At 50.5% G+C, this 27452-nt stretch overlaps 47 non-coding genes across 47 annotated transcripts; all 47 read right to left on the bottom strand.

Annotated features, from left to right (window-relative positions):
- Positions 1 to 89: 89 nt before the first annotated feature.
- Trnat-cgu (transfer RNA threonine (anticodon CGU)) lies at positions 90 to 161 on the bottom strand. The gene has a single exon. It is a non-coding gene; the product is annotated as a tRNA-Thr (tRNA).
- A 689-nt stretch (positions 162 to 850) lies between these two features.
- Positions 851 to 924, bottom strand: Trnan-guu (transfer RNA asparagine (anticodon GUU)). Its single transcript has one exon. It is a non-coding gene; the product is annotated as a tRNA-Asn (tRNA).
- A 323-nt stretch (positions 925 to 1247) lies between these two features.
- On the bottom strand, positions 1248 to 1319 carry Trnat-cgu (transfer RNA threonine (anticodon CGU)). Its single transcript has one exon. It is a non-coding gene; the product is annotated as a tRNA-Thr (tRNA).
- Positions 1320 to 2008: 689 nt separating this feature from the next.
- Positions 2009 to 2082, bottom strand: Trnan-guu (transfer RNA asparagine (anticodon GUU)). The gene has a single exon. It is a non-coding gene; the product is annotated as a tRNA-Asn (tRNA).
- A 323-nt stretch (positions 2083 to 2405) lies between these two features.
- Positions 2406 to 2477, bottom strand: Trnat-cgu (transfer RNA threonine (anticodon CGU)). The gene has a single exon. It is a non-coding gene; the product is annotated as a tRNA-Thr (tRNA).
- Positions 2478 to 3162: 685 nt separating this feature from the next.
- On the bottom strand, positions 3163 to 3236 carry Trnan-guu (transfer RNA asparagine (anticodon GUU)). Its single transcript has one exon. It is a non-coding gene; the product is annotated as a tRNA-Asn (tRNA).
- A 323-nt stretch (positions 3237 to 3559) lies between these two features.
- On the bottom strand, positions 3560 to 3631 carry Trnat-cgu (transfer RNA threonine (anticodon CGU)). The gene has a single exon. It is a non-coding gene; the product is annotated as a tRNA-Thr (tRNA).
- Positions 3632 to 4316: 685 nt separating this feature from the next.
- Trnan-guu (transfer RNA asparagine (anticodon GUU)) lies at positions 4317 to 4390 on the bottom strand. Its single transcript has one exon. It is a non-coding gene; the product is annotated as a tRNA-Asn (tRNA).
- Positions 4391 to 4713: 323 nt separating this feature from the next.
- Positions 4714 to 4785, bottom strand: Trnat-cgu (transfer RNA threonine (anticodon CGU)). Its single transcript has one exon. It is a non-coding gene; the product is annotated as a tRNA-Thr (tRNA).
- A 685-nt stretch (positions 4786 to 5470) lies between these two features.
- Positions 5471 to 5544, bottom strand: Trnan-guu (transfer RNA asparagine (anticodon GUU)). Its single transcript has one exon. It is a non-coding gene; the product is annotated as a tRNA-Asn (tRNA).
- Positions 5545 to 5867: 323 nt separating this feature from the next.
- Positions 5868 to 5939, bottom strand: Trnat-cgu (transfer RNA threonine (anticodon CGU)). The gene has a single exon. It is a non-coding gene; the product is annotated as a tRNA-Thr (tRNA).
- A 689-nt stretch (positions 5940 to 6628) lies between these two features.
- On the bottom strand, positions 6629 to 6702 carry Trnan-guu (transfer RNA asparagine (anticodon GUU)). Its single transcript has one exon. It is a non-coding gene; the product is annotated as a tRNA-Asn (tRNA).
- Positions 6703 to 7025: 323 nt separating this feature from the next.
- Positions 7026 to 7097, bottom strand: Trnat-cgu (transfer RNA threonine (anticodon CGU)). Its single transcript has one exon. It is a non-coding gene; the product is annotated as a tRNA-Thr (tRNA).
- Positions 7098 to 7786: 689 nt separating this feature from the next.
- Positions 7787 to 7860, bottom strand: Trnan-guu (transfer RNA asparagine (anticodon GUU)). The gene has a single exon. It is a non-coding gene; the product is annotated as a tRNA-Asn (tRNA).
- A 323-nt stretch (positions 7861 to 8183) lies between these two features.
- On the bottom strand, positions 8184 to 8255 carry Trnat-cgu (transfer RNA threonine (anticodon CGU)). The gene has a single exon. It is a non-coding gene; the product is annotated as a tRNA-Thr (tRNA).
- A 689-nt stretch (positions 8256 to 8944) lies between these two features.
- Trnan-guu (transfer RNA asparagine (anticodon GUU)) lies at positions 8945 to 9018 on the bottom strand. Its single transcript has one exon. It is a non-coding gene; the product is annotated as a tRNA-Asn (tRNA).
- Positions 9019 to 9341: 323 nt separating this feature from the next.
- Positions 9342 to 9413, bottom strand: Trnat-cgu (transfer RNA threonine (anticodon CGU)). Its single transcript has one exon. It is a non-coding gene; the product is annotated as a tRNA-Thr (tRNA).
- A 689-nt stretch (positions 9414 to 10102) lies between these two features.
- Trnan-guu (transfer RNA asparagine (anticodon GUU)) lies at positions 10103 to 10176 on the bottom strand. The gene has a single exon. It is a non-coding gene; the product is annotated as a tRNA-Asn (tRNA).
- Positions 10177 to 10499: 323 nt separating this feature from the next.
- Positions 10500 to 10571, bottom strand: Trnat-cgu (transfer RNA threonine (anticodon CGU)). Its single transcript has one exon. It is a non-coding gene; the product is annotated as a tRNA-Thr (tRNA).
- A 689-nt stretch (positions 10572 to 11260) lies between these two features.
- On the bottom strand, positions 11261 to 11334 carry Trnan-guu (transfer RNA asparagine (anticodon GUU)). The gene has a single exon. It is a non-coding gene; the product is annotated as a tRNA-Asn (tRNA).
- A 323-nt stretch (positions 11335 to 11657) lies between these two features.
- Positions 11658 to 11729, bottom strand: Trnat-cgu (transfer RNA threonine (anticodon CGU)). The gene has a single exon. It is a non-coding gene; the product is annotated as a tRNA-Thr (tRNA).
- Positions 11730 to 12418: 689 nt separating this feature from the next.
- Positions 12419 to 12492, bottom strand: Trnan-guu (transfer RNA asparagine (anticodon GUU)). The gene has a single exon. It is a non-coding gene; the product is annotated as a tRNA-Asn (tRNA).
- Positions 12493 to 12814: 322 nt separating this feature from the next.
- On the bottom strand, positions 12815 to 12886 carry Trnat-cgu (transfer RNA threonine (anticodon CGU)). The gene has a single exon. It is a non-coding gene; the product is annotated as a tRNA-Thr (tRNA).
- Positions 12887 to 13574: 688 nt separating this feature from the next.
- Trnan-guu (transfer RNA asparagine (anticodon GUU)) lies at positions 13575 to 13648 on the bottom strand. Its single transcript has one exon. It is a non-coding gene; the product is annotated as a tRNA-Asn (tRNA).
- A 322-nt stretch (positions 13649 to 13970) lies between these two features.
- On the bottom strand, positions 13971 to 14042 carry Trnat-cgu (transfer RNA threonine (anticodon CGU)). The gene has a single exon. It is a non-coding gene; the product is annotated as a tRNA-Thr (tRNA).
- Positions 14043 to 14730: 688 nt separating this feature from the next.
- Positions 14731 to 14804, bottom strand: Trnan-guu (transfer RNA asparagine (anticodon GUU)). Its single transcript has one exon. It is a non-coding gene; the product is annotated as a tRNA-Asn (tRNA).
- A 322-nt stretch (positions 14805 to 15126) lies between these two features.
- On the bottom strand, positions 15127 to 15198 carry Trnat-cgu (transfer RNA threonine (anticodon CGU)). Its single transcript has one exon. It is a non-coding gene; the product is annotated as a tRNA-Thr (tRNA).
- Positions 15199 to 15887: 689 nt separating this feature from the next.
- Positions 15888 to 15961, bottom strand: Trnan-guu (transfer RNA asparagine (anticodon GUU)). The gene has a single exon. It is a non-coding gene; the product is annotated as a tRNA-Asn (tRNA).
- A 322-nt stretch (positions 15962 to 16283) lies between these two features.
- On the bottom strand, positions 16284 to 16355 carry Trnat-cgu (transfer RNA threonine (anticodon CGU)). The gene has a single exon. It is a non-coding gene; the product is annotated as a tRNA-Thr (tRNA).
- A 1340-nt stretch (positions 16356 to 17695) lies between these two features.
- Positions 17696 to 17769, bottom strand: Trnan-guu (transfer RNA asparagine (anticodon GUU)). Its single transcript has one exon. It is a non-coding gene; the product is annotated as a tRNA-Asn (tRNA).
- A 333-nt stretch (positions 17770 to 18102) lies between these two features.
- On the bottom strand, positions 18103 to 18174 carry Trnat-cgu (transfer RNA threonine (anticodon CGU)). Its single transcript has one exon. It is a non-coding gene; the product is annotated as a tRNA-Thr (tRNA).
- Positions 18175 to 18845: 671 nt separating this feature from the next.
- On the bottom strand, positions 18846 to 18919 carry Trnan-guu (transfer RNA asparagine (anticodon GUU)). Its single transcript has one exon. It is a non-coding gene; the product is annotated as a tRNA-Asn (tRNA).
- Positions 18920 to 19252: 333 nt separating this feature from the next.
- On the bottom strand, positions 19253 to 19324 carry Trnat-cgu (transfer RNA threonine (anticodon CGU)). Its single transcript has one exon. It is a non-coding gene; the product is annotated as a tRNA-Thr (tRNA).
- A 671-nt stretch (positions 19325 to 19995) lies between these two features.
- Positions 19996 to 20069, bottom strand: Trnan-guu (transfer RNA asparagine (anticodon GUU)). Its single transcript has one exon. It is a non-coding gene; the product is annotated as a tRNA-Asn (tRNA).
- Positions 20070 to 20402: 333 nt separating this feature from the next.
- Trnat-cgu (transfer RNA threonine (anticodon CGU)) lies at positions 20403 to 20474 on the bottom strand. Its single transcript has one exon. It is a non-coding gene; the product is annotated as a tRNA-Thr (tRNA).
- A 671-nt stretch (positions 20475 to 21145) lies between these two features.
- Positions 21146 to 21219, bottom strand: Trnan-guu (transfer RNA asparagine (anticodon GUU)). Its single transcript has one exon. It is a non-coding gene; the product is annotated as a tRNA-Asn (tRNA).
- A 333-nt stretch (positions 21220 to 21552) lies between these two features.
- Positions 21553 to 21624, bottom strand: Trnat-cgu (transfer RNA threonine (anticodon CGU)). The gene has a single exon. It is a non-coding gene; the product is annotated as a tRNA-Thr (tRNA).
- Positions 21625 to 22295: 671 nt separating this feature from the next.
- On the bottom strand, positions 22296 to 22369 carry Trnan-guu (transfer RNA asparagine (anticodon GUU)). The gene has a single exon. It is a non-coding gene; the product is annotated as a tRNA-Asn (tRNA).
- A 333-nt stretch (positions 22370 to 22702) lies between these two features.
- On the bottom strand, positions 22703 to 22774 carry Trnat-cgu (transfer RNA threonine (anticodon CGU)). The gene has a single exon. It is a non-coding gene; the product is annotated as a tRNA-Thr (tRNA).
- A 671-nt stretch (positions 22775 to 23445) lies between these two features.
- Positions 23446 to 23519, bottom strand: Trnan-guu (transfer RNA asparagine (anticodon GUU)). Its single transcript has one exon. It is a non-coding gene; the product is annotated as a tRNA-Asn (tRNA).
- Positions 23520 to 23852: 333 nt separating this feature from the next.
- On the bottom strand, positions 23853 to 23924 carry Trnat-cgu (transfer RNA threonine (anticodon CGU)). Its single transcript has one exon. It is a non-coding gene; the product is annotated as a tRNA-Thr (tRNA).
- Positions 23925 to 24595: 671 nt separating this feature from the next.
- Trnan-guu (transfer RNA asparagine (anticodon GUU)) lies at positions 24596 to 24669 on the bottom strand. The gene has a single exon. It is a non-coding gene; the product is annotated as a tRNA-Asn (tRNA).
- Positions 24670 to 25002: 333 nt separating this feature from the next.
- Trnat-cgu (transfer RNA threonine (anticodon CGU)) lies at positions 25003 to 25074 on the bottom strand. The gene has a single exon. It is a non-coding gene; the product is annotated as a tRNA-Thr (tRNA).
- A 671-nt stretch (positions 25075 to 25745) lies between these two features.
- On the bottom strand, positions 25746 to 25819 carry Trnan-guu (transfer RNA asparagine (anticodon GUU)). Its single transcript has one exon. It is a non-coding gene; the product is annotated as a tRNA-Asn (tRNA).
- A 333-nt stretch (positions 25820 to 26152) lies between these two features.
- Positions 26153 to 26224, bottom strand: Trnat-cgu (transfer RNA threonine (anticodon CGU)). The gene has a single exon. It is a non-coding gene; the product is annotated as a tRNA-Thr (tRNA).
- A 671-nt stretch (positions 26225 to 26895) lies between these two features.
- Positions 26896 to 26969, bottom strand: Trnan-guu (transfer RNA asparagine (anticodon GUU)). The gene has a single exon. It is a non-coding gene; the product is annotated as a tRNA-Asn (tRNA).
- A 333-nt stretch (positions 26970 to 27302) lies between these two features.
- On the bottom strand, positions 27303 to 27374 carry Trnat-cgu (transfer RNA threonine (anticodon CGU)). The gene has a single exon. It is a non-coding gene; the product is annotated as a tRNA-Thr (tRNA).
- Positions 27375 to 27452: the final 78 nt, after the last annotated feature.

Raw genomic sequence — 27452 nt, 5'->3', positions numbered from 1 at the left:
GTAGAACATCCCTTTCATTCAGTGTACTGCCATGTGTTAGATGCTGCTCGAGATAGCTCCGCTCCTTGCGGGAAGGTTAAAAAAATGAATGCCTTCTGTGAGGTTCGAACTCACGACCCCTGGTTTACGAGACCAGTGCTCTACCACTGAGCTAAGAAGGCGGCAGCTTTGCGTTTGTGAGCTCTCCCCGAATTGTCACTTCATCATGCTGAATCTTGCAGCCCTCGACCAGATATCGGATTTGGCACACAGCTGCTGCTGGGGGTGTCCACATGGCCGTTTTCCACATCTCTTGACTGTTTCGCCCTTACGATCGACGACGAGCGTCGTGCCACCAAACGTTTGCGGTCTGCACAATCTTGACCTAGTGCACAGTTTGTTGGATTGCGTGGCTCGACTGCGAAATGCGCCTTTCGGCTCCTCTCTCTGGCTTCAGTATGCTGTTGTCGACAGTGGCACTAGCGTTGCCCATGGGGCTTCATGTAAGGCGACTGCACGACGCTCGGCCAGCAGCGGCCTACTGCAGACCGACACTTAAGAGACACCAAATAGAAATCGACATCGAGAGACAGGCCCTGTCATATGGCACTCGCGACGTACACGCTGAAATTGAATGTAAAGAATACGTCTTTTGTAGTGGGCGTCGCTCTACTGCAGTGTCACACATGACGAAGAAATAGGAAAACAGTAGAACGTCTGTGTAGGGCCATGTTTTTACCTACAGTGTCACTTGGCTGAATGTGTATAAGGCTCTGTGGCATCACTCAAACACAGCCAAGTTGTCACACTAGCTGTGTATCTCTAACAAAGTTGACGTATGTCCTCACCTCGGTGACGGTTAAAACGATTTCGCCCCAGGGTGGGCTCGAACCACCAACCTTTCGGTTAACAGCCGAACGCGCTAGCCGATTGCGCCACGGAGGCCTTGACTTGTGCTCTGCATCTCAACGCAATTCGTATGCCTTCTGCAGGAATCTCGCAGAATGGTAGCACCTGCTTACGCCTCTTCACATGGATAAAATGCATGCACACTGTAGCGAGGCTCGTACACGAATGACATCGCCAAGCATGACATCATACTACAAAATGCATACAAACCACTGTTCTGCCTATGCAATCAGAAAACCTCTGAGGCCAGCATGATACTTGTTATAGGTTGTAGAACATCCCTTTCATTCAGTGTACTGCCATGTGTTAGATGCTGCTCGAGATAGCTCCGCTCCTTGCGGGAAGGTTAAAAAAATGAATGCCTTCTGTGAGGTTCGAACTCACGACCCCTGGTTTACGAGACCAGTGCTCTACCACTGAGCTAAGAAGGCGGCAGCTTTGCGTTTGTGAGCTCTCCCCGAATTGTCACTTCATCATGCTGAATCTTGCAGCCCTCGACCAGATATCGGATTTGGCACACAGCTGCTGCTGGGGGTGTCCACATGGCCGTTTTCCACATCTCTTGACTGTTTCGCCCTTACGATCGACGACGAGCGTCGTGCCACCAAACGTTTGCGGTCTGCACAATCTTGACCTAGTGCACAGTTTGTTGGATTGCGTGGCTCGACTGCGAAATGCGCCTTTCGGCTCCTCTCTCTGGCTTCAGTATGCTGTTGTCGACAGTGGCACTAGCGTTGCCCATGGGGCTTCATGTAAGGCGACTGCACGACGCTCGGCCAGCAGCGGCCTACTGCAGACCGACACTTAAGAGACACCAAATAGAAATCGACATCGAGAGACAGGCCCTGTCATATGGCACTCGCGACGTACACGCTGAAATTGAATGTAAAGAATACGTCTTTTGTAGTGGGCGTCGCTCTACTGCAGTGTCACACATGACGAAGAAATAGGAAAACAGTAGAACGTCTGTGTAGGGCCATGTTTTTACCTACAGTGTCACTTGGCTGAATGTGTATAAGGCTCTGTGGCATCACTCAAACACAGCCAAGTTGTCACACTAGCTGTGTATCTCTAACAAAGTTGACGTATGTCCTCACCTCGGTGACGGTTAAAACGATTTCGCCCCAGGGTGGGCTCGAACCACCAACCTTTCGGTTAACAGCCGAACGCGCTAGCCGATTGCGCCACGGAGGCCTTGACTTGTGCTCTGCATCTCAACGCAATTCGTATGCCTTCTGCAGGAATCTCGCAGAATGGTAGCACCTGCTTACGCCTCTTCACATGGATAAAATGCATGCACACTGTAGCGAGGCTCGTACACGAATGACATCGCCAAGCATGACATCATACTACAAAATGCATACAAACCACTGTTCTGCCTATGCAATCAGAAAACCTCTGAGGCCAGCATGATACTTGTTATAGGTTGTAGAACATCCCTTTCATTCAGTGTACTGCCATGTGTTAGACGCTGCTCGAGATAGCTCCGCTCCTTGCGGGAAGGTTAAAAAAATGAATGCCTTCTGTGAGGTTCGAACTCACGACCCCTGGTTTACGAGACCAGTGCTCTACCACTGAGCTAAGAAGGCGGCAGCTTTGCGTTTGTGAGCTCTCCCCGAATTGTCACTTCATCATGCTGAATCTTGCAGCCCTCGACCAGATATCGGATTTGGCACACAGCTGCTGCTGGGGGTGTCCACATGGCCGTTTTCCACATCTCTTGACTGTTTCGCCCTTACGATCGACGACGAGCGTCGTGCCACCAAACGTTTGCGGTCTGCACAATCTTGACCTAGTGCACAGTTTGTTGGATTGCGTGGCTCGACTGCGAAATGCGCCTTTCGGCTCCTCTCTCTGGCTGCAGTATGCTGTTGTCGACAGTGGCACTAGCGTTGCCCATGGGGCTTCATGTAAGGCGACTGCACGACGCTCGGCCAGCAGCGGCCTACTGCAGACCGACACTTAAGAGACACCAAATAGAAATCGACATCGAGAGACAGGCCCTGTCATATGGCACTCGCGACGTATACGCTGAAATTGAATGTAAAGAATACGTCTTTTGTAGTGGGCGTCGCTCTACTGCAGTGTCACACATGACGAAGAAATAGGAAAACAGTAGAACGTCTGTGTAGGGCCATGTTTTTACCTACAGTGTCACTTGGCTGAATGTGTATAAGGCTCTGTGGCATCACTCAAACACAGCCAAGTTGTCACACTAGCTGTGTATAACAAAGTTGACGTATGTCCTCACCTCGGTGACGGTTAAAACGATTTCGCCCCCGGGTGGGCTCGAACCACCAACCTTTCGGTTAACAGCCGAACGCGCTAGCCGATTGCGCCACGGAGGCCTTGACTTGTGCTCTGCATCTCAACGCAATTCGTATGCCTTCTGCAGGAATCTCGCAGAATGGTAGCACCTGCTTACGCCTCTTCACATGGATAAAATGCATGCACACTGTAGCGAGGCTCGTACACGAATGACATCGCCAAGCATGACATCATACTACAAAATGCATACAAACCACTGTTCTGCCTATGCAATCAGAAAACCTCTGAGGCCAGCATGATACTTGTTATAGGTTGTAGAACATCCCTTTCATTCAGTGTACTGCCATGTGTTAGACGCTGCTCGAGATAGCTCCGCTCCTTGCGGGAAGGTTAAAAAAATGAATGCCTTCTGTGAGGTTCGAACTCACGACCCCTGGTTTACGAGACCAGTGCTCTACCACTGAGCTAAGAAGGCGGCAGCTTTGCGTTTGTGAGCTCTCCCCGAATTGTCACTTCATCATGCTGAATCTTGCAGCCCTCGACCAGATATCGGATTTGGCACACAGCTGCTGCTGGGGGTGTCCACATGGCCGTTTTCCACATCTCTTGACTGTTTCGCCCTTACGATCGACGACGAGCGTCGTGCCACCAAACGTTTGCGGTCTGCACAATCTTGACCTAGTGCACAGTTTGTTGGATTGCGTGGCTCGACTGCGAAATGCGCCTTTCGGCTCCTCTCTCTGGCTGCAGTATGCTGTTGTCGACAGTGGCACTAGCGTTGCCCATGGGGCTTCATGTAAGGCGACTGCACGACGCTCGGCCAGCAGCGGCCTACTGCAGACCGACACTTAAGAGACACCAAATAGAAATCGACATCGAGAGACAGGCCCTGTCATATGGCACTCGCGACGTATACGCTGAAATTGAATGTAAAGAATACGTCTTTTGTAGTGGGCGTCGCTCTACTGCAGTGTCACACATGACGAAGAAATAGGAAAACAGTAGAACGTCTGTGTAGGGCCATGTTTTTACCTACAGTGTCACTTGGCTGAATGTGTATAAGGCTCTGTGGCATCACTCAAACACAGCCAAGTTGTCACACTAGCTGTGTATAACAAAGTTGACGTATGTCCTCACCTCGGTGACGGTTAAAACGATTTCGCCCCCGGGTGGGCTCGAACCACCAACCTTTCGGTTAACAGCCGAACGCGCTAGCCGATTGCGCCACGGAGGCCTTGACTTGTGCTCTGCATCTCAACGCAATTCGTATGCCTTCTGCAGGAATCTCGCAGAATGGTAGCACCTGCTTACGCCTCTTCACATGGATAAAATGCATGCACACTGTAGCGAGGCTCGTACACGAATGACATCGCCAAGCATGACATCATACTACAAAAAGCATACAAACCACTGTTCTGCCTATGCAATCAGAAAACCTCTGAGGCCAGCATGATACTTGTTATAGGTTGTAGAACATCCCTTTCATTCAGTGTACTGCCATGTGTTAGACGCTGCTCGAGATAGCTCCGCTCCTTGCGGGAAGGTTAAAAAAATGAATGCCTTCTGTGAGGTTCGAACTCACGACCCCTGGTTTACGAGACCAGTGCTCTACCACTGAGCTAAGAAGGCGGCAGCTTTGCGTTTGTGAGCTCTCCCCGAATTGTCACTTCATCATGCTGAATCTTGCAGCCCTCGACCAGATATCGGATTTGGCACACAGCTGCTGCTGGGGGTGTCCACATGGCCGTTTTCCACATCTCTTGACTGTTTCGCCCTTACGATCGACGACGAGCGTCGTGCCACCAAACGTTTGCGGTCTGCACAATCTTGACCTAGTGCACAGTTTGTTGGATTGCGTGGCTCGACTGCGAAATGCGCCTTTCGGCTCCTCTCTCTGGCTGCAGTATGCTGTTGTCGACAGTGGCACTAGCGTTGCCCATGGGGCTTCATGTAAGGCGACTGTACGACGCTCGGCCAGCAGCGGCCTACTGCAGACCGACACTTAAGAGACACCAAATAGAAATCGACATCGAGAGACAGGCCCTGTCATATGGCACTCGCGACGTATACGCTGAAATTGAATGTAAAGAATACGTCTTTTGTAGTGGGCGTCGCTCTACTGCAGTGTCACACATGACGAAGAAATAGGAAAACAGTAGAACGTCTGTGTAGGGCCATGTTTTTACCTACAGTGTCACTTGGCTGAATGTGTATAAGGCTCTGTGGCATCACTCAAACACAGCCAAGTTGTCACACTAGCTGTGTATAACAAAGTTGACGTATGTCCTCACCTCGGTGACGGTTAAAACGATTTCGCCCCCGGGTGGGCTCGAACCACCAACCTTTCGGTTAACAGCCGAACGCGCTAGCCGATTGCGCCACGGAGGCCTTGACTTGTGCTCTGCATCTCAACGCAATTCGTATGCCTTCTGCAGGAATCTCGCAGAATGGTAGCACCTGCTTACGCCTCTTCACATGGATAAAATGCATGCACACTGTAGCGAGGCTCGTACACGAATGACATCGCCAAGCATGACATCATACTACAAAATGCATACAAACCACTGTTCTGCCTATGCAATCAGAAAACCTCTGAGGCCAGCATGATACTTGTTATAGGTTGTAGAACATCCCTTTCATTCAGTGTACTGCCATGTGTTAGATGCTGCTCGAGATAGCTCCGCTCCTTGCGGGAAGGTTAAAAAAATGAATGCCTTCTGTGAGGTTCGAACTCACGACCCCTGGTTTACGAGACCAGTGCTCTACCACTGAGCTAAGAAGGCGGCAGCTTTGCGTTTGTGAGCTCTCCCCGAATTGTCACTTCATCATGCTGAATCTTGCAGCCCTCGACCAGATATCGGATTTGGCACACAGCTGCTGCTGGGGGTGTCCACATGGCCGTTTTCCACATCTCTTGACTGTTTCGCCCTTACGATCGACGACGAGCGTCGTGCCACCAAACGTTTGCGGTCTGCACAATCTTGACCTAGTGCACAGTTTGTTGGATTGCGTGGCTCGACTGCGAAATGCGCCTTTCGGCTCCTCTCTCTGGCTGCAGTATGCTGTTGTCGACAGTGGCACTAGCGTTGCCCATGGGGCTTCATGTAAGGCGACTGCACGTCGCTCGGCCAGCAGCGGCCTACTGCAGACCGACACTTAAGAGACACCAAATAGAAATCGACATCGAGAGACAGGCCCTGTCATATGGCACTCGCGACGTACACGCTGAAATTGAATGTAAAGAATACGTCTTTTGTAGTGGGCGTCGCTCTACTGCAGTGTCACACATGACGAAGAAATAGGAAAACAGTAGAACGTCTGTGTAGGGCCATGTTTTTACCTACAGTGTCACTTGGCTGAATGTGTATAAGGCTCTGTGGCATCACTCAAACACAGCCAAGTTGTCACACTAGCTGTGTATCTCTAACAAAGTTGACGTATGTCCTCACCTCGGTGACGGTTAAAACGATTTCGCCCCCGGGTGGGCTCGAACCACCAACCTTTCGGTTAACAGCCGAACGCGCTAGCCGATTGCGCCACGGAGGCCTTGACTTGTGCTCTGCATCTCAACGCAATTCGTATGCCTTCTGCAGGAATCTCGCAGAATGGTAGCACCTGCTTACGCCTCTTCACATGGATAAAATGCATGCACACTGTAGCGAGGCTCGTACACGAATGACATCGCCAAGCATGACATCATACTACAAAATGCATACAAACCACTGTTCTGCCTATGCAATCAGAAAACCTCTGAGGCCAGCATGATACTTGTTATAGGTTGTAGAACATCCCTTTCATTCAGTGTACTGCCATGTGTTAGATGCTGCTCGAGATAGCTCCGCTCCTTGCGGGAAGGTTAAAAAAATGAATGCCTTCTGTGAGGTTCGAACTCACGACCCCTGGTTTACGAGACCAGTGCTCTACCACTGAGCTAAGAAGGCGGCAGCTTTGCGTTTGTGAGCTCTCCCCGAATTGTCACTTCATCATGCTGAATCTTGCAGCCCTCGACCAGATATCGGATTTGGCACACAGCTGCTGCTGGGGGTGTCCACATGGCCGTTTTCCACATCTCTTGACTGTTTCGCCCTTACGATCGACGACGAGCGTCGTGCCACCAAACGTTTGCGGTCTGCACAATCTTGACCTAGTGCACAGTTTGTTGGATTGCGTGGCTCGACTGCGAAATGCGCCTTTCGGCTCCTCTCTCTGGCTGCAGTATGCTGTTGTCGACAGTGGCACTAGCGTTGCCCATGGGGCTTCATGTAAGGCGACTGCACGTCGCTCGGCCAGCAGCGGCCTACTGCAGACCGACACTTAAGAGACACCAAATAGAAATCGACATCGAGAGACAGGCCCTGTCATATGGCACTCGCGACGTACACGCTGAAATTGAATGTAAAGAATACGTCTTTTGTAGTGGGCGTCGCTCTACTGCAGTGTCACACATGACGAAGAAATAGGAAAACAGTAGAACGTCTGTGTAGGGCCATGTTTTTACCTACAGTGTCACTTGGCTGAATGTGTATAAGGCTCTGTGGCATCACTCAAACACAGCCAAGTTGTCACACTAGCTGTGTATCTCTAACAAAGTTGACGTATGTCCTCACCTCGGTGACGGTTAAAACGATTTCGCCCCCGGGTGGGCTCGAACCACCAACCTTTCGGTTAACAGCCGAACGCGCTAGCCGATTGCGCCACGGAGGCCTTGACTTGTGCTCTGCATCTCAACGCAATTCGTATGCCTTCTGCAGGAATCTCGCAGAATGGTAGCACCTGCTTACGCCTCTTCACATGGATAAAATGCATGCACACTGTAGCGAGGCTCGTACACGAATGACATCGCCAAGCATGACATCATACTACAAAATGCATACAAACCACTGTTCTGCCTATGCAATCAGAAAACCTCTGAGGCCAGCATGATACTTGTTATAGGTTGTAGAACATCCCTTTCATTCAGTGTACTGCCATGTGTTAGATGCTGCTCGAGATAGCTCCGCTCCTTGCGGGAAGGTTAAAAAAATGAATGCTTTCTGTGAGGTTCGAACTCACGACCCCTGGTTTACGAGACCAGTGCTCTACCACTGAGCTAAGAAGGCGGCAGCTTTGCGTTTGTGAGCTCTCCCCGAATTGTCACTTCATCATGCTGAATCTTGCAGCCCTCGACCAGATATCGGATTTGGCACACAGCTGCTGCTGGGGGTGTCCACATGGCCGTTTTCCACATCTCTTGACTGTTTCGCCCTTACGATCGACGACGAGCGTCGTGCCACCAAACGTTTGCGGTCTGCACAATCTTGACCTAGTGCACAGTTTGTTGGATTGCGTGGCTCGACTGCGAAATGCGCCTTTCGGCTCCTCTCTCTGGCTGCAGTATGCTGTTGTCGACAGTGGCACTAGCGTTGCCCATGGGGCTTCATGTAAGGCGACTGCACGTCGCTCGGCCAGCAGCGGCCTACTGCAGACCGACACTTAAGAGACACCAAATAGAAATCGACATCGAGAGACAGGCCCTGTCATATGGCACTCGCGACGTACACGCTGAAATTGAATGTAAAGAATACGTCTTTTGTAGTGGGCGTCGCTCTACTGCAGTGTCACACATGACGAAGAAATAGGAAAACAGTAGAACGTCTGTGTAGGGCCATGTTTTTACCTACAGTGTCACTTGGCTGAATGTGTATAAGGCTCTGTGGCATCACTCAAACACAGCCAAGTTGTCACACTAGCTGTGTATCTCTAACAAAGTTGACGTATGTCCTCACCTCGGTGACGGTTAAAACGATTTCGCCCCCGGGTGGGCTCGAACCACCAACCTTTCGGTTAACAGCCGAACGCGCTAGCCGATTGCGCCACGGAGGCCTTGACTTGTGCTCTGCATCTCAACGCAATTCGTATGCCTTCTGCAGGAATCTCGCAGAATGGTAGCACCTGCTTACGCCTCTTCACATGGATAAAATGCATGCACACTGTAGCGAGGCTCGTACACGAATGACATCGCCAAGCATGACATCATACTACAAAATGCATACAAACCACTGTTCTGCCTATGCAATCAGAAAACCTCTGAGGCCAGCATGATACTTGTTATAGGTTGTAGAACATCCCTTTCATTCAGTGTACTGACGTGTGTTAGATGCTGCTCGAGATAGCTCCGCTCCTTGCGGGAAGGTTAAAAAAATGAATGCCTTCTGTGAGGTTCGAACTCACGACCCCTGGTTTACGAGACCAGTGCTCTACCACTGAGCTAAGAAGGCGGCAGCTTTGCGTTTTTGAGCTCTCCCCGAATTGTCACTTCATCATGCTGAATCTTGCAGCCCTCGACCAGATATCGGATTTGGCACACAGCTGCTGCTGGGGGTGTCCACATGGCCGTTTTCCACATCTCTTGACTGTTTCGCCCTTACGATCGACGACGAGCGTCGTGCCACCAAACGTTTGCGGTCTGCACAATCTTGACCTAGTGCACAGTTTGTTGGATTGCGTGGCTCGACTGCGAAATGCGCCTTTCGGCTCCTCTCTCTGGCTGCAGTATGCTGTTGTCGACAGTGGCACTAGCGTTGCCCATGGGGCTTCATGTAAGGCGACTGCACGTCGCTCGGCCAGCAGCGGCCTACTGCAGACCGACACTTAAGAGACACCAAATAGAAATCGACATCGAGAGACAGGCCCTGTCATATGGCACTCGCGACGTACACGCTGAAATTGAATGTAAAGAATACGTCTTTTGTAGTGGGCGTCGCTCTACTGCAGTGTCACACATGACGAAGAAATAGGAAAACAGTAGAACGTCTGTGTAGGGCCATGTTTTTACCTACAGTGTCACTTGGCTGAATGTGTATAAGGCTCTGTGGCATCACTCAAACACAGCCAAGTTGTCACACTAGCTGTGTATCTCTAACAAAGTTGACGTATGTCCTCACCTCGGTGACGGTTAAAACGATTTCGCCCCCGGGTGGGCTCGAACCACCAACCTTTCGGTTAACAGCCGAACGCGCTAGCCGATTGCGCCACGGAGGCCTTGACTTGTGCTCTGCATCTCAACGCAATTCGTATGCCTTCTGCAGGAATCTCGCAGAATGGTAGCACCTGCTTACGCCTCTTCACATGGATAAAATGCATGCACACTGTAGCGAGGCTCGTACACGAATGACATCGCCAAGCATGACATCATACTACAAAATGCATACAAACCACTGTTCTGCCTATGCAATCAGAAAACCTCTGAGGCCAGCATGATACTTGTTATAGGTTGTAGAACATCCCTTTCATTCAGTGTACTGCCATGTGTTAGATGCTGCTCGAGATAGCTCCGCTCCTTGCGGGAAGGTTAAAAAAATGAATGCCTTCTGTGAGGTTCGAACTCACGACCCCTGGTTTACGAGACCAGTGCTCTACCACTGAGCTAAGAAGGCGGCAGCTTTGCGTTTGTGAGCTCACCCCGAATTGTCACTTCATCATGCTGAATCTTGCAGCCCTCGACCAGATATCGGATTTGGCACACAGCTGCTGCTGGGGGTGTCCACATGGCCGTTTTCCACATCTCTTGACTGTTTCGCCCTTACGATCGACGACGAGCGTCGTGCCACCAAACGTTTGCGGTCTGCACAATCTTGACCTAGTGCACAGTTTGTTGGATTGCGTGGCTCGACTGCGAAATGCGCCTTTCGGCTCCTCTCTCTGGCTGCAGTATGCTGTTGTCGACAGTGGCACTAGCGTTGCCCATGGGGCTTCATGTAAGGCGACTGCACGTCGCTCGGCCAGCAGCGGCCTACTGCAGACCGACACTTACGAGACACCAAATAGAAATCGACATCGAGAGAAAGGCCCTGTCATATGGCACTCGCGACGTATACGCTGAAATTGAATGTAAAGAATACGTCTTTTGTAGTGGGCGTCGCTCTACTGCAGTGTCACACATGACGAAGAAATAGGAAAACAGTAGAACGTCTGTGTAGGGCCATGTTTTTACCTACAGTGTCACTTGGCTGAATGTGTATAAGGCTCTGTGGCATCACTCAAACACAGCCAAGTTGTCACACTAGCTGTGTATCTCTAACAAAGTTGACGTATGTCCTCACCTCGGTGACGGTTAAAACGATTTCGCCCCCGGGTGGGCTCGAACCACCAACCTTTCAGTTAACAGCCGAACGCGCTAGCCGATTGCGCCACGGAGGCCTTGACTTGTGCTCTGCATCTCAACGCAATTCGTATGCCTTCTGCAGGAATCTCGCAGAATGGTAGCACCTGCTTACGCCTCTTCACATGGATAAAATGCATGCACACTGTAGCGAGGCTCGTACACGAATGACATCGCCAAGCATGACATCATACTACAAAATGCATACAAACCACTGTTCTGCCTATGCAATCAGAAAACCTCTGAGGCCAGCATGATACTTGTTATAGGTTGTAGAACATCCCTTTCATTCAGTGTACTGCCATGTGTTAGATGCTGCTCGAGATAGCTCCGCTCCTTGCGGGAAGGTTAAAAAAATGAATGCCTTCTGTGAGGTTCGAACTCACGACCCCTGGTTTACGAGACCAGTGCTCTACCACTGAGCTAAGAAGGCGGCAGCTTTGCGTTTGTGAGCTCACCCCGAATTGTCACTTCATCATGCTGAATCTTGCAGCCCTCGACCAGATATCGGATTTGGCACACAGCTGCTGCTGGGGGTGTCCACATGGCCGTTTTCCACATCTCTTGACTGTTTCGCCCTTACGATCGACGACGAGCGTCGTGCCACCAAACGTTTGCGGTCTGCACAATCTTGACCTAGTGCACAGTTTGTTGGATTGCGTGGCTCGACTGCGAAATGCGCCTTTCGGCTCCTCTCTCTGGCTGCAGTATGCTGTTGTCGACAGTGGCACTAGCGTTGCCCATGGGGCTTCATGTAAGGCGACTGCACGTCGCTCGGCCAGCAGCGGCCTACTGCAGACCGACACTTACGAGACACCAAATAGAAATCGACATCGAGAGACAGGCCCTGTCATATGGCACTCGCGACGTATACGCTGAAATTGAATGTAAAGAATACGTCTTTTGTAGTGGGCGTCGCTCTACTGCAGTGTCACACATGACGAAGAAATAGGAAAACAGTAGAACGTCTGTGTAGGGCCATGTTTTTACCTACAGTGTCACTTGGCTGAATGTGTATAAGGCTCTGTGGCATCACTCAAACACAGCCAAGTTGTCACACTAGCTGTGTATCTCTAACAAAGTTGACGTATGTCCTCACCTCGGTGACGGTTAAAACGATTTCGCCCCCGGGTGGGCTCGAACCACCAACCTTTCGGTTAACAGCCGAACGCGCTATCCGATTGCGCCACGGAGGCCTTGGCGTGTGCTGTGCGTATCAACGCAAATCGTATACCTTATGCAGGAATCTCGCAGAATGGTAGCATCTGCTTACGCCTATTCACATGGATAAAATGCATGCACACTGTAGCGAGGCTCGTAAACGAATGACATCGCCAAGCATGGCATTATACTACAAAATGCATACAAACCACTGTTCTGCCTATGCAATCAGAAAACCTCTGAGGCCAGTAGGATACTTGTTATAGGTTGTAGAACATCCCTTTCATTCAGTGTACTGCCATGTGTTAGATGCTGCTCGAGATAGCTCCGCTCCTTGCGGGAAGGTTAAAAAATGAATGCCTTCTGTGAGGTTCGAACTCACGACCCCTGGTTTACGAGACCACTGCTCTACCACTGAGCTAAGAAGGCGGCAGCTGCGCGTTTGTGACTATCCCCGAATTGTCGCTTCATCATACTGAATCTTGCAGCCCTCGACCAGATATCGGATTTGGCACACAGCTGCTGCTGGGGGTGTCCACATTGCCGTTTTCCAAATCTCTTGACTGTTTCGCCCTTACGATCGACGACGAGCGTCGTGCCACCAAACGTTTGCGGTCTGCACAATCTTGACCTAGTGCACAGTTTGTTGGATTGCGTGGCTCGACTGCGAAATGCGCCTTTCGGCTCCTCTCTCTGGCTGCAGTATGCTGTTGTCCACAGTGGCACTGGCGTTGCCCATGGGGCTTCATGTAAGTCGACTGCACGTCGCTCGGCCAGCAGCGGCCTACTGCAGACCGACACTTAAGAGACACCAAATAGAAATCGACATCGAGAGACAGGCCCTGTCATATGGCACTCGCGACGTATACGCAGAAATTGAATGTAAAAAATACGTCTTTTGTGCTGGGCGTCGCTCTACTGCAGTGTCACACATGACGAATAAATAGGAAAACAGTAGAACGTCTGTGTAGGGCCATGTTTTTACCTGCAGTGTCACTTGGCTGAATGTGTATAAGGCTCTGTGGCATCACTCAAACACAGCCAAGTTGTCACACTAGCTGTGTATCTCTAACAAAGTTGACGTATGTCCTCACCTCGGTGACGGTTAAAACGATTTCGCCCCCGGGTGGGCTCGAACCACCAACCTTTCGGTTAACAGCCGAACGCGCTAGCCGATTGCGCCACGGAGGCCTTGGCGTGTGCTGTGCGTATCAACGCAAATCGTATACCTTATGCAGGAATCTCGCAGAATGGTAGCATCTGCTTACGCCTATTCACATGGATAAAATGCATGCACACTGTAGCGAGGCTCGTAAACGAATGACATCGCCAAGCATGGCATTATACTACAAAATGCATACAAACCACTGTTCTGCCTATGCAATCAGAAAACCTCTGAGGCCAGTAGGATACTTGTTATAGGTTGTAGAACATCCCTTTCATTCAGTGTACTGCCATGTGTTAGATGCTGCTCGAGATAGCTCCGCTCCTTGCGGGAAGGTTAAAAAATGAATGCCTTCTGTGAGGTTCGAACTCACGACCCCTGGTTTACGAGACCAGTGCTCTACCACTGAGCTAAGAAGGCGGCAGCTGCGCGTTTGTGACTATCCCCGAATTGTCGCTTCATCATACTGAATCTTGCAGCCCTCGACCAGATATCGGATTTGGCACACAGCTGCTGCTGGGGGTGTCCACATTGCCGTTTTCCAAATCTCTTGACTGTTTCGCCCTTACGATCGACGACGAGCGTCGTGCCACCAAACGTTTGCGGTCTGCACAATCTTGACCTAGTGCACAGTTTGTTGGATTGCGTGGCTCGACTGCGAAATGCGCCTTTCGGCTCCTCTCTCTGGCTGCAGTATGCTGTTGTCCACAGTGGCACTGGCGTTGCCCATGGGGCTTCATGTAAGTCGACTGCACGTCGCTCGGCCAGCAGCGGCCTACTGCAGACCGACACTTAAGAGACACCAAATAGAAATCGACATCGAGAGACAGGCCCTGTCATATGGCACTCGCGACGTATACGCTGAAATTGAATGTAAAAAATACGTCTTTTGTGGTGGGCGTCGCTCTACTGCAGTGTCACACATGACGAATAAATAGGAAAACAGTAGAACGTCTGTGTAGGGCCATGTTTTTACCTGCAGTGTCACTTGGCTGAATGTGTATAAGGCTCTGTGGCATCACTCAAACACAGCCAAGTTGTCACACTAGCTGTGTATCTCTAACAAAGTTGACGTATGTCCTCACCTCGGTGACGGTTAAAACGATTTCGCCCCCGGGTGGGCTCGAACCACCAACCTTTCGGTTAACAGCCGAACGCGCTAGCCGATTGCGCCACGGAGGCCTTGACTTGTGCTCTGCATCTCAACGCAATTCGTATGCCTTCTGCAGGAATCTCGCAGAATGGTAGCACCTGCTTACGCCTCTTCACATGGATAAAATGCATGCACACTGTAGCGAGGCTCGTACACGAATGACATCGCCAAGCATGACATCATACTACAAAATGCATACAAACCACTGTTCTGCCTATGCAATCAGAAAACCTCTGAGGCCAGCATGATACTTGTTATAGGTTGTAGAACATCCCTTTCATTCAGTGTACTGCCATGTGTTAGATGCTGCTCGAGATAGCTCCGCTCCTTGCGGGAAGGTTAAAAAATGAATGCCTTCTGTGAGGTTCGAACTCACGACCCCTGGTTTACGAGACCAGTGCTCTACCACTGAGCTAAGAAGGCGGCAGCTGCGCGTTTGTGAGCTATCCCCGAATTGTCGCTTCATCATACTGAATCTTGCAGCCCTCGACCAGATATCGGATTTGGCACACAGCTGCTGCTGGGGGTGTCCACATTGCCGTTTTCCAAATCTCTTGACTGTTTCGCCATTACGATCGACGACGAGCGTCGTGCCACCAAACGTTTGCGGTCTGCACAAGCTTGACCTAGTGCACAGTTTGTTGGATTGCGTGGCTCGACTGCGAAATGCGCCTTTCGGCTCCTCTCTCTGGCTGCAGTATGCTGTTGTCCACAGTGGCACTGGCGTTGCCCATGGGGCTTCATGTAAGTCGACTGCACGTCGCTCGGCCAGCAGTGGCCTACTGCAGACCGACACTTAAGAGACACCAAATAGAAATCGACATCGAGAGACAGGCCCTGTCATATGGCACTCGCGACGTATACGCTGAAATTGAATGTAAAAAATACGTCTTTTGTGGTGGGCGTCGCTCTACTGCAGTGTCACACATGACGAATAAATAGGACAACAGTAGAACGTCTGTGTAGGGCCATGTTTTTACCTGCAGTGTCACTTGGCTGAATGTGTATAAGGCTCTGTGGCATCACTCAAACACAGCCAAGTTGTCACACTAGCTGTGTATCTCTAACAAAGTTGACGTATGTCCTCACCTCGGTGACGGTTAAAACGATTTCGCCCCCGGGTGGGCTCGAACCACCAACCTTTCGGTTAACAGCCGAACGCGCTATCCGATTGCGCCACGGAGGCCTTGGCGTGTGCTGTGCGTATCAACGCAAATCGTATACCTTATGCAGGAATCTCGCAGAATGGTAGCATCTGCTTACGCCTATTCACATGGATAAAATGCATGCACACTGTAGCGAGGCTCGTAAACGAATGACATCGCCAAGCATGGCATTATACTACAAAATGCATACAAACCACTGTTCTGCCTATGCAATCAGAAAACCTCTGAGGCCAGTAGGATACTTGTTATAGGTTGTAGAACATCCCTTTCATTCAGTGTACTGCCATGTGTTAGATGCTGCTCGAGATAGCTCCGCTCCTTGCGGGAAGGTAAAAAAATGAATGCCTTCTGTGAGGTTCGAACTCACGACCCCTGGTTTACGAGACCAGTGCTCTACCACTGAGCTAAGAAGGCGGCAGCTGCGCGTTTGTGAGCTATCCCCGAATTGTCGCTTCATCATACTGAATCTTGCAGCCCTCGACCAGATATCGGATTTGGCACACAGCTGCTGCTGGGGGTGTCCACATTGCCGTTTTCCAAATCTCTTGACTGTTTCGCCCTTACGATCGACGACGAGCGTCGTGCCACCAAACGTTTGCGGTCTGCACAATCTTGACCTAGTGCACAGTTTGTTGGATTGCGTGGCTCGACTGCGAAATGCGCCTTTCGGCTCCTCTCTCTGGCTGCAGTATGCTGTTGTCCACAGTGGCACTGGCGTTGCCCATGGGGCTTCATGTAAGGCGACTGCACGTCGCTCGGCCAGCAGCGGCCTACTGCAGACCGACACTTAAGAACCACCAAATAGAAATCGACATCGAGAGACAGGCCCTGTCATATGGCACTCGCGACGTATACGCTGAAATTGAATGTAAAGAATACGTCTTTTGTAGTGGTGACTGCACGTCGCTCGGCCAGCAGCGGCCTACTGCAGACCGACACTTGCACGTCGCTCGGCCAGCAGCGGCCTACTGCAGACCGACACTTAAGAGACACCAAATAGAAATCGACATCGAGAGACAGGCCCTGTCATATGGCACTCGCGACGTATACGCTGAAATTGAATGTAAAGAATACGTCTTTTGTAGTGGTGACTGCACGTCGCTCGGCCAGCAGCGGCCTACTGCAGACCGACACTTAAGAGACACCAAATAGAAATCGACATCGAGGGACAGGCCCTGTCATATGGCACTCGCGACGTATACGCTGAAATTGAATGTAAAGAATACGTCTTTTGTAGTGGTGACTGCACGTCGCTCGGCCAGCAGCGGCCTGCTGCAGACCGACACTTAAGAGACACCAAATAGAAATCGACATCGAGAGACAGGCCCTGTCATATGGCACTCGCGACGTATACGCTGAAATTGAATGTAAAGAATACGTCTTTTGTAGTGGTGACTGCACGTCGCTCGGCCAGCAGCGGCCTACTGCAGACCGACACTTAAGAACCACCAAATAGAAATCGACATCGAGAGTCAGGCCCTGTCATATGGCACTCGCGACGTATACGCTGAAATTGAATGTAAAGAATACGTCTTTTGTAGTGGTCGTCGCTCTACTGCAGTGTCACACATGCCGAATGAATAGGAAAACGGTAGAACGTCCGCATAGGGCCATGTTTTTACCTCCACTGTCACGTGGCTGAATGTGTATAAGGCTGGGTGGCATCATTCAAACACAGCCAAATTGTCACACTAGCTGTGTATCTCTATCAAAGTGGACATACGTCCTCACCTCGGTGGCGATTAAAACGATTTCGCCCCCGGGTGGGCTCGAACCACCAACCTTTCGGTTAACAGCCGAACGCGCTAGCCGATTGCGCCACGGAGGCCTTGACTTACGTCAACTTCTGCTCTCTTTATCAATGCAACTCGTATACTTTTCGCAGGCACCTCGCAGAATGGTAGTATCTGCTTACGCCTCTTCACATGGATAACGTTCATGCACACTGTAGTGGGGCTCATAAACGAATGACATCGCCAAGCATGACATTATACTACAAAATGCATACAAAACAGTGTTCCGCCTACACATCCAGTAAACCTCTGATGCAAGTAGAGCACTCTTTATCGGTTGTAGAACTTCCCCTTCATTCAGTGCACTGCCATCTGTTAGATGCTGCTCGAGCTAGCTCTGCTCTCAGCAGCAAAGTTAACAAAATGAATGCCTTCTGTGAGGGTCGAACTCACGACCCCTGGTTTACGAGACCAGTGCTCTACCACTGAGCTAAGAAGGCCGCAGCTTGGCGTTCGTGAGCTACTCCCGAATTGTCACGTCATCATACTGAATCTTACAGCCCTCGACCAGATATCGGATTTGACACACAGATGCTACTGGAGGTGTCCACCTTACCGTTTTCCAACTCTCTTCACTGTTTCACCCTTACGATCGACGACGAGCGTCAAGCCACCAAAGGTTTGCGGTCTGCGCAAAACTTGACCTAGTGCACAGCTTGTGGGATAGCGTGGCTCTACTGTGAAACGCGCCTTTCGACTCCTCTCTCTGGCTACATCGTCCACAGTGGCACTGGGGGCTTCATGTAAGGCGACTGCACGCCGCTCGGCCAACAGCGGCCTACTGCAGACCGACACTTAAGAGACGCCAAATGCAGATCGACATCGAGAGAGAGGCCCTGTCATATGGCACTCGCGGTGTATACGCCGAAATGAAATGTAAATAATACATCTTTTGTAGTGGTCGTCGCTCTACTGCAGTGTCACACATGCCGAATTAATAGGAAAACGGTAGAACGTCCGCATAGGGCCATGTTTTTACCTCCACTGTCACGTGGCTGAATGTGTATAAGGCTGGGTGGCATCATTCAAACACAGCCAAATTGTCACACTAGCTGTGTATCTCTATCAAAGTGGACATACGTCCTCACCTCGGTGGCGATTAAAACGATTTCGCCCCCGGGTGGGCTCGAACCACCAACCTTTCGGTTAACAGCCGAACGCGCTAGCCGATTGCGCCACGGAGGCCTTAACTTTCGGTCACTTCTGCTCTCTTCATCAATGCAACTCGTGTACTTTTCGCAGGCACCTCGCAGAATGGTAGTATCTGCTTACGCCTCTTCACATGGATAACGTGCATGCACACTGTAGTGGGGCTCATAAACGAATGACATCGCCAAGCATGACATTATACTACAAAATGCATACAAAACAGTGTTCCGCCTACACATCCAGTAAACCTCTGATGCAAGTAGAGCACTCTATATCGGTTGTAGAACTTCCCCTTCATTCAGTGCACTGGCATCTGTTAGATGCTGCTCGAGCTAGCTCTGCTCTCAGCAGCAAAGTTAAAAAAATGAATGCCTTCTGTGAGGGTCGAACTCACGACCCCTGGTTTACGAGACCAGTACTCCACCACTGAGCTAAGAAGGACGCAGCTTGGCGTTCGTGAGCTACTCCCGAATTGTCACGTCATCATACTGAATCTTACAGCCCTCGACCAGATATCGGATTTGACACACAGATGCTGCTGGAGGTGTCCACCTTACCGTTTTCCAACTCTCTTCACTGTTTCACCCTTACGATCGACGACGAGCGTCAAGCCACCAAAGGTTTGCGGTCTGCGCAAAACTTGACCTAGTGCACAGCTTGTGGGATAGCGTGGCTCTACTGTGAAACGCGCCTTTCGACTCCTCTCTCTGGCTACATCGTCCACAGTGGCACTGGGGGCTTCATGTAAGGCGACTGCACGCCGCTCGGCCAACAGCGGCCTACTGCAGACCGACACTTAAGAGACGCCAAATGCAGATCGACATCGAGAGAGAGGCCCTGTCATATGGCACTCGCGGTGTATACGCCGAAATGAAATGTAAATAATACATCTTTTGTAGTGGTCGTCGCTCTACTGCAGTGTCACACATGCCGAATGAATAGGAAAGCGGTAGAACGTCCGCATAGGGCCATGTTTTTACCTCCACTGTCACGTGGCTGAATGTGTATAAGGCTGTGTGGCATCATTCAAACACAGCCAAATTGTCACACTAGCTGTGTATCTCTATCAAAGTGGACATACGTCCTCACCTCGGTGGCGATTAAAACGATTTCGCCCCCGGGTGGGCTCGAACCACCAACCTTTCGGTTAACAGCCGAACGCGCTAGCCGATTGCGCCACGGAGGCCTTGACTTTCGGTCACTTCTGCTCTCTTTATCAATGCAACTCGTATACTTTTCGCAGGCACCTCGCAGAATGGTAGTATCTGCTTACGCCTCTTCACATGGATAACGTGCATGCACACTGTAGTGGGGCTCATAAACGAATGACATTGCCAAGCATGACATTATACTACAAAATGCATACAAAACAGTGTTCCGCCTACACATCCAGTAAACCTCTGATGCAAGTAGAGCACTCTATATCGGTTGTAGAACTTCCCCTTCATTCAGTGCACTGCCATCTGTTAGATGCTGCTCGAGCTAGCTCTGCTCTCAGCAGCAAAGTTAAAAAAATGAATGCCTTCTGTGAGGGTCGAACTCACGACCCCTGGTTTACGAGACCAGTACTCCACCACTGAGCTAAGAAGGACGCAGCTTGGCGTTCGTGAGCTACTCCCGAATTGTCACGTCATCATACTGAATCTTACAGCCCTCGACCAGATATCGGATTTGACACACAGATGCTGCTGGAGGTGTCCACCTTACCGTTTTCCAACTCTCTTCACTGTTTCACCCTTACGATCGACGACGAGCGTCAAGCCACCAAAGGTTTGCGGTCTGCGCAAAACTTGACCTAGTGCACAGCTTGTGGGATAGCGTGGCTCTACTGTGAAACGCGCCTTTCGACTCCTCTCTCTGGCTACATCGTCCACAGTGGCACTGGGGGCTTCATGTAAGGCGACTGCACGCCGCTCGGCCAACAGCGGCCTACTGCAGACCGACACTTAAGAGACGCCAAATGCAGATCGACATCGAGAGAGAGGCCCTGTCATATGGCACTCGCGGTGTATACGCCGAAATGAAATGTAAATAATACATCTTTTGTAGTGGTCGTCGCTCTACTGCAGTGTCACACATGCCGAATGAATAGGAAAACGGTAGAACTTCCGCATAGGGCCATGTTTTTACCTCCACTGTCACGTGGCTGAATGTGTATAAGGCTGTGTGGCATCATTCAAACACAGCCAAATTGTCACACTAGCTGTGTATCTCTATCAAAGTGGACATACGTCCTCACCTCGGTGGCGATTAAAACGATTTCGCCCCCGGGTGGGCTCGAACCACCAACCTTTCGGTTAACAGCCGAACGCGCTAGCCGATTGCGCCACGGAGGCCTTGACTTTCGGTCACTTCTGCTCTCTTTATCAATGCAACTCGTATACTTTTCGCAGGCACCTCGCAGAATGGTAGTATCTGCTTACGCCTCTTCACATGGATAACGTGCATGCACACTGTAGTGGGGCTCATAAACGAATGACATCGCCAAGCATGACATTATACTACAAAATGCATACAAAACAGTGTTCCGCCTACACATCCAGTAAACCTCTGATGCAAGTAGAGCACTCTATATCGGTTGTAGAACTTCCCCTTCATTCAGTGCACTGCCATCTGTTAGATGCTGCTCGAGCTAGCTCTGCTCTCAGCAGCAAAGTTAAAAAAATGAATGCCTTCTGTGAGGGTCGAACTCACGACCCCTGGTTTACGAGACCAGTGCTCTACCACTGAGCTAAGAAGGCCGCAGCTTGGCGTTCGTGAGCTACTCCCGAATTGTCACGTCATCATACTGAATCTTACAGCCCTCGACCAGATATCGGATTTGACACACAGATGCTGCTGGAGGTGTCCACCTTACCGTTTTCCAACTCTCTTCACTGTTTCACCCTTACGATCGACGACGAGCGTCAAGCCACCAAAGGTTTGCGGTCTGCGCAAAACTTGACCTAGTGCACAGCTTGTGGGATAGCGTGGCTCTACTGTGAAACGCGCCTTTCGACTCCTCTCTCTGGCTACATCGTCCACAGTGGCACTGGGGGCTTCATGTAAGGCGACTGCACGCCGCTCGGCCAACAGCGGCCTACTGCAGACCGACACTTAAGAGACGCCAAATGCAGATCGACATCGAGAGAGAGGCCCTGTCATATGGCACTCGCGGTGTATACGCCGAAATGAAATGTAAATAATACATCTTTTGTAGTGGTCGTCGCTCTACTGCAGTGTCACACATGCCGAATGAATAGGAAAGCGGTAGAACGTCCGCATAGGGCCATGTTTTTACCTCCACTGTCACGTGGCTGAATGTGTATAAGGCTGTGTGGCATCATTCAAACACAGCCAAATTGTCACACTAGCTGTGTATCTCTATCAAAGTGGACATACGTCCTCACCTCGGTGGCGATTAAAACGATTTCGCCCCCGGGTGGGCTCGAACCACCAACCTTTCGGTTAACAGCCGAACGCGCTAGCCGATTGCGCCACGGAGGCCTTGACTTTCGGTCACTTCTGCTCTCTTTATCAATGCAACTCGTATACTTTTCGCAGGCACCTCGCAGAATGGTAGTATCTGCTTACGCCTCTTCACATGGATAACGTGCATGCACACTGTAGTGGGGCTCATAAACGAATGACATCGCCAAGCATGACATTATACTACAAAATGCATACAAAACAGTGTTCCGCCTACACATCCAGTAAACCTCTGATGCAAGTAGAGCACTCTATATCGGTTGTAGAACTTCCCCTTCATTCAGTGCACTGCCATCTGTTAGATGCTGCTCGAGCTAGCTCTGCTCTCAGCAGCAAAGTTAAAAAAATGAATGCCTTCTGTGAGGGTCGAACTCACGACCCCTGGTTTACGAGACCAGTACTCCACCACTGAGCTAAGAAGGACGCAGCTTGGCGTTCGTGAGCTACTCCCGAATTGTCACGTCATCATACTGAATCTTACAGCCCTCGACCAGATATCGGATTTGACACACAGATGCTGCTGGAGGTGTCCACCTTACCGTTTTCCAACTCTCTTCACTGTTTCACCCTTACGATCGACGACGAGCGTCAAGCCACCAAAGGTTTGCGGTCTGCGCAAAACTTGACCTAGTGCACAGCTTGTGGGATAGCGTGGCTCTACTGTGAAACGCGCCTTTCGACTCCTCTCTCTGGCTACATCGTCCACAGTGGCACTGGGGGCTTCATGTAAGGCGACTGCACGCCGCTCGGCCAACAGCGGCCTACTGCAGACCGACACTTAAGAGACGCCAAATGCAGATCGACATCGAGAGAGAGGCCCTGTCATATGGCACTCGCGGTGTATACGCCGAAATGAAATGTAAATAATACATCTTTTGTAGTGGTCGTCGCTCTACTGCAGTGTCACACATGCCGAATGAATAGGAAAGCGGTAGAACGTCCGCATAGGGCCATGTTTTTACCTCCACTGTCACGTGGCTGAATGTGTATAAGGCTGTGTGGCATCATTCAAACACAGCCAAATTGTCACACTAGCTGTGTATCTCTATCAAAGTGGACATACGTCCTCACCTCGGTGGCGATTAAAACGATTTCGCCCCCGGGTGGGCTCGAACCACCAACCTTTCGGTTAACAGCCGAACGCGCTAGCCGATTGCGCCACGGAGGCCTTGACTTTCGGTCACTTCTGCTCTCTTTATCAATGCAACTCGTATACTTTTCGCAGGCACCTCGCAGAATGGTAGTATCTGCTTACGCCTCTTCACATGGATAACGTGCATGCACACTGTAGTGGGGCTCATAAACGAATGACATTGCCAAGCATGACATTATACTACAAAATGCATACAAAACAGTGTTCCGCCTACACATCCAGTAAACCTCTGATGCAAGTAGAGCACTCTATATCGGTTGTAGAACTTCCCCTTCATTCAGTGCACTGCCATCTGTTAGATGCTGCTCGAGCTAGCTCTGCTCTCAGCAGCAAAGTTAAAAAAATGAATGCCTTCTGTGAGGGTCGAACTCACGACCCCTGGTTTACGAGACCAGTACTCCACCACTGAGCTAAGAAGGACGCAGCTTGGCGTTCGTGAGCTACTCCCGAATTGTCACGTCATCATACTGAATCTTACAGCCCTCGACCAGATATCGGATTTGACACACAGATGCTGCTGGAGGTGTCCACCTTACCGTTTTCCAACTCTCTTCACTGTTTCACCCTTACGATCGACGACGAGCGTCAAGCCACCAAAGGTTTGCGGTCTGCGCAAAACTTGACCTAGTGCACAGCTTGTGGGATAGCGTGGCTCTACTGTGAAACGCGCCTTTCGACTCCTCTCTCTGGCTACATCGTCCACAGTGGCACTGGGGGCTTCATGTAAGGCGACTGCACGCCGCTCGGCCAACAGCGGCCTACTGCAGACCGACACTTAAGAGACGCCAAATGCAGATCGACATCGAGAGAGAGGCCCTGTCATATGGCACTCGCGGTGTATACGCCGAAATGAAATGTAAATAATACATCTTTTGTAGTGGTCGTCGCTCTACTGCAGTGTCACACATGCCGAATGAATAGGAAAGCGGTAGAACGTCCGCATAGGGCCATGTTTTTACCTCCACTGTCACGTGGCTGAATGTGTATAAGGCTGTGTGGCATCATTCAAACACAGCCAAATTGTCACACTAGCTGTGTATCTCTATCAAAGTGGACATACGTCCTCACCTCGGTGGCGATTAAAACGATTTCGCCCCCGGGTGGGCTCGAACCACCAACCTTTCGGTTAACAGCCGAACGCGCTAGCCGATTGCGCCACGGAGGCCTTGACTTTCGGTCACTTCTGCTCTCTTTATCAATGCAACTCGTATACTTTTCGCAGGCACCTCGCAGAATGGTAGTATCTGCTTACGCCTCTTCACATGGATAACGTGCATGCACACTGTAGTGGGGCTCATAAACGAATGACATTGCCAAGCATGACATTATACTACAAAATGCATACAAAACAGTGTTCCGCCTACACATCCAGTAAACCTCTGATGCAAGTAGAGCACTCTATATCGGTTGTAGAACTTCCCCTTCATTCAGTGCACTGCCATCTGTTAGATGCTGCTCGAGCTAGCTCTGCTCTCAGCAGCAAAGTTAAAAAAATGAATGCCTTCTGTGAGGGTCGAACTCACGACCCCTGGTTTACGAGACCAGTACTCCACCACTGAGCTAAGAAGGACGCAGCTTGGCGTTCGTGAGCTACTCCCGAATTGTCACGTCATCATACTGAATCTTACAGCCCTCGACCAGATATCGGATTTGACACACAGATGCTGCTGGAGGTGTCCACCTTACCGTTTTCCAACTCTCTTCACTGTTTCACCCTTACGATCGACGACGAGCGTCAAGCCACCAAAGGTTTGCGGTCTGCGCAAAACTTGACCTAGTGCACAGCTTGTGGGATAGCGTGGCTCTACTGTGAAACGCGCCTTTCGACTCCTCTCTCTGGCTACATCGTCCACAGTGGCACTGGGGGCTTCATGTAAGGCGACTGCACGCCGCTCGGCCAACAGCGGCCTACTGCAGACCGACACTTAAGAGACGCCAAATGCAGATCGACATCGAGAGAGAGGCCCTGTCATATGGCACTCGCGGTGTATACGCCGAAATGAAATGTAAATAATACATCTTTTGTAGTGGTCGTCGCTCTACTGCAGTGTCACACATGCCGAATGAATAGGAAAGCGGTAGAACGTCCGCATAGGGCCATGTTTTTACCTCCACTGTCACGTGGCTGAATGTGTATAAGGCTGTGTGGCATCATTCAAACACAGCCAAATTGTCACACTAGCTGTGTATCTCTATCAAAGTGGACATACGTCCTCACCTCGGTGGCGATTAAAACGATTTCGCCCCCGGGTGGGCTCGAACCACCAACCTTTCGGTTAACAGCCGAACGCGCTAGCCGATTGCGCCACGGAGGCCTTGACTTTCGGTCACTTCTGCTCTCTTTATCAATGCAACTCGTATACTTTTCGCAGGCACCTCGCAGAATGGTAGTATCTGCTTACGCCTCTTCACATGGATAACGTGCATGCACACTGTAGTGGGGCTCATAAACGAATGACATTGCCAAGCATGACATTATACTACAAAATGCATACAAAACAGTGTTCCGCCTACACATCCAGTAAACCTCTGATGCAAGTAGAGCACTCTATATCGGTTGTAGAACTTCCCCTTCATTCAGTGCACTGCCATCTGTTAGATGCTGCTCGAGCTAGCTCTGCTCTCAGCAGCAAAGTTAAAAAAATGAATGCCTTCTGTGAGGGTCGAACTCACGACCCCTGGTTTACGAGACCAGTACTCCACCACTGAGCTAAGAAGGACGCAGCTTGGCGTTCGTGAGCTACTCCCGAATTGTCACGTCATCATACTGAATCTTACAGCCCTCGACCAGATATCGGATTTGACACACAGATGCTGCTGGAGGTGTCCACCTTACCGTTTTCCAACTCTCTTCACTGTTTCACCCTTACGATCGACGACGAGCGTCAAGCCACCAAAGGTTTGCGGTCTGCGCAAAACTTGACCTAGTGCACAGCTTGTGGGATAGCGTGGCTCTACTGTGAAACGCGCCTTTCGACTCCTCTCTCTGGCTACATCGTCCACAGTGGCACTGGGGGCTTCATGTAAGGCGACTGCACGCCGCTCGGCCAACAGCGGCCTACTGCAGACCGACACTTAAGAGACGCCAAATGCAGATCGACATCGAGAGAGAGGCCCTGTCATATGGCACTCGCGGTGTATACGCCGAAATGAAATGTAAATAATACATCTTTTGTAGTGGTCGTCGCTCTACTGCAGTGTCACACATGCCGAATGAATAGGAAAGCGGTAGAACGTCCGCATAGGGCCATGTTTTTACCTCCACTGTCACGTGGCTGAATGTGTATAAGGCTGTGTGGCATCATTCAAACACAGCCAAATTGTCACACTAGCTGTGTATCTCTATCAAAGTGGACATACGTCCTCACCTCGGTGGCGATTAAAACGATTTCGCCCCCGGGTGGGCTCGAACCACCAACCTTTCGGTTAACAGCCGAACGCGCTAGCCGATTGCGCCACGGAGGCCTTGACTTTCGGTCACTTCTGCTCTCTTTATCAATGCAACTCGTATACTTTTCGCAGGCACCTCGCAGAATGGTAGTATCTGCTTACGCCTCTTCACATGGATAACGTGCATGCACACTGTAGTGGGGCTCATAAACGAATGACATTGCCAAGCATGACATTATACTACAAAATGCATACAAAACAGTGTTCCGCCTACACATCCAGTAAACCTCTGATGCAAGTAGAGCACTCTATATCGGTTGTAGAACTTCCCCTTCATTCAGTGCACTGCCATCTGTTAGATGCTGCTCGAGCTAGCTCTGCTCTCAGCAGCAAAGTTAAAAAAATGAATGCCTTCTGTGAGGGTCGAACTCACGACCCCTGGTTTACGAGACCAGTACTCCACCACTGAGCTAAGAAGGACGCAGCTTGGCGTTCGTGAGCTACTCCCGAATTGTCACGTCATCATACTGAATCTTACAGCCCTCGACCAGATATCGG

This window comes from Schistocerca cancellata, unplaced genomic scaffold (assembly GCF_023864275.1).
Source record: "Schistocerca cancellata isolate TAMUIC-IGC-003103 unplaced genomic scaffold, iqSchCanc2.1 HiC_scaffold_830, whole genome shotgun sequence".
Taxonomy (NCBI): domain Eukaryota; kingdom Metazoa; phylum Arthropoda; class Insecta; order Orthoptera; family Acrididae; genus Schistocerca; species Schistocerca cancellata.
This window is presented reverse-complemented; position numbering and strand designations above follow the sequence as displayed.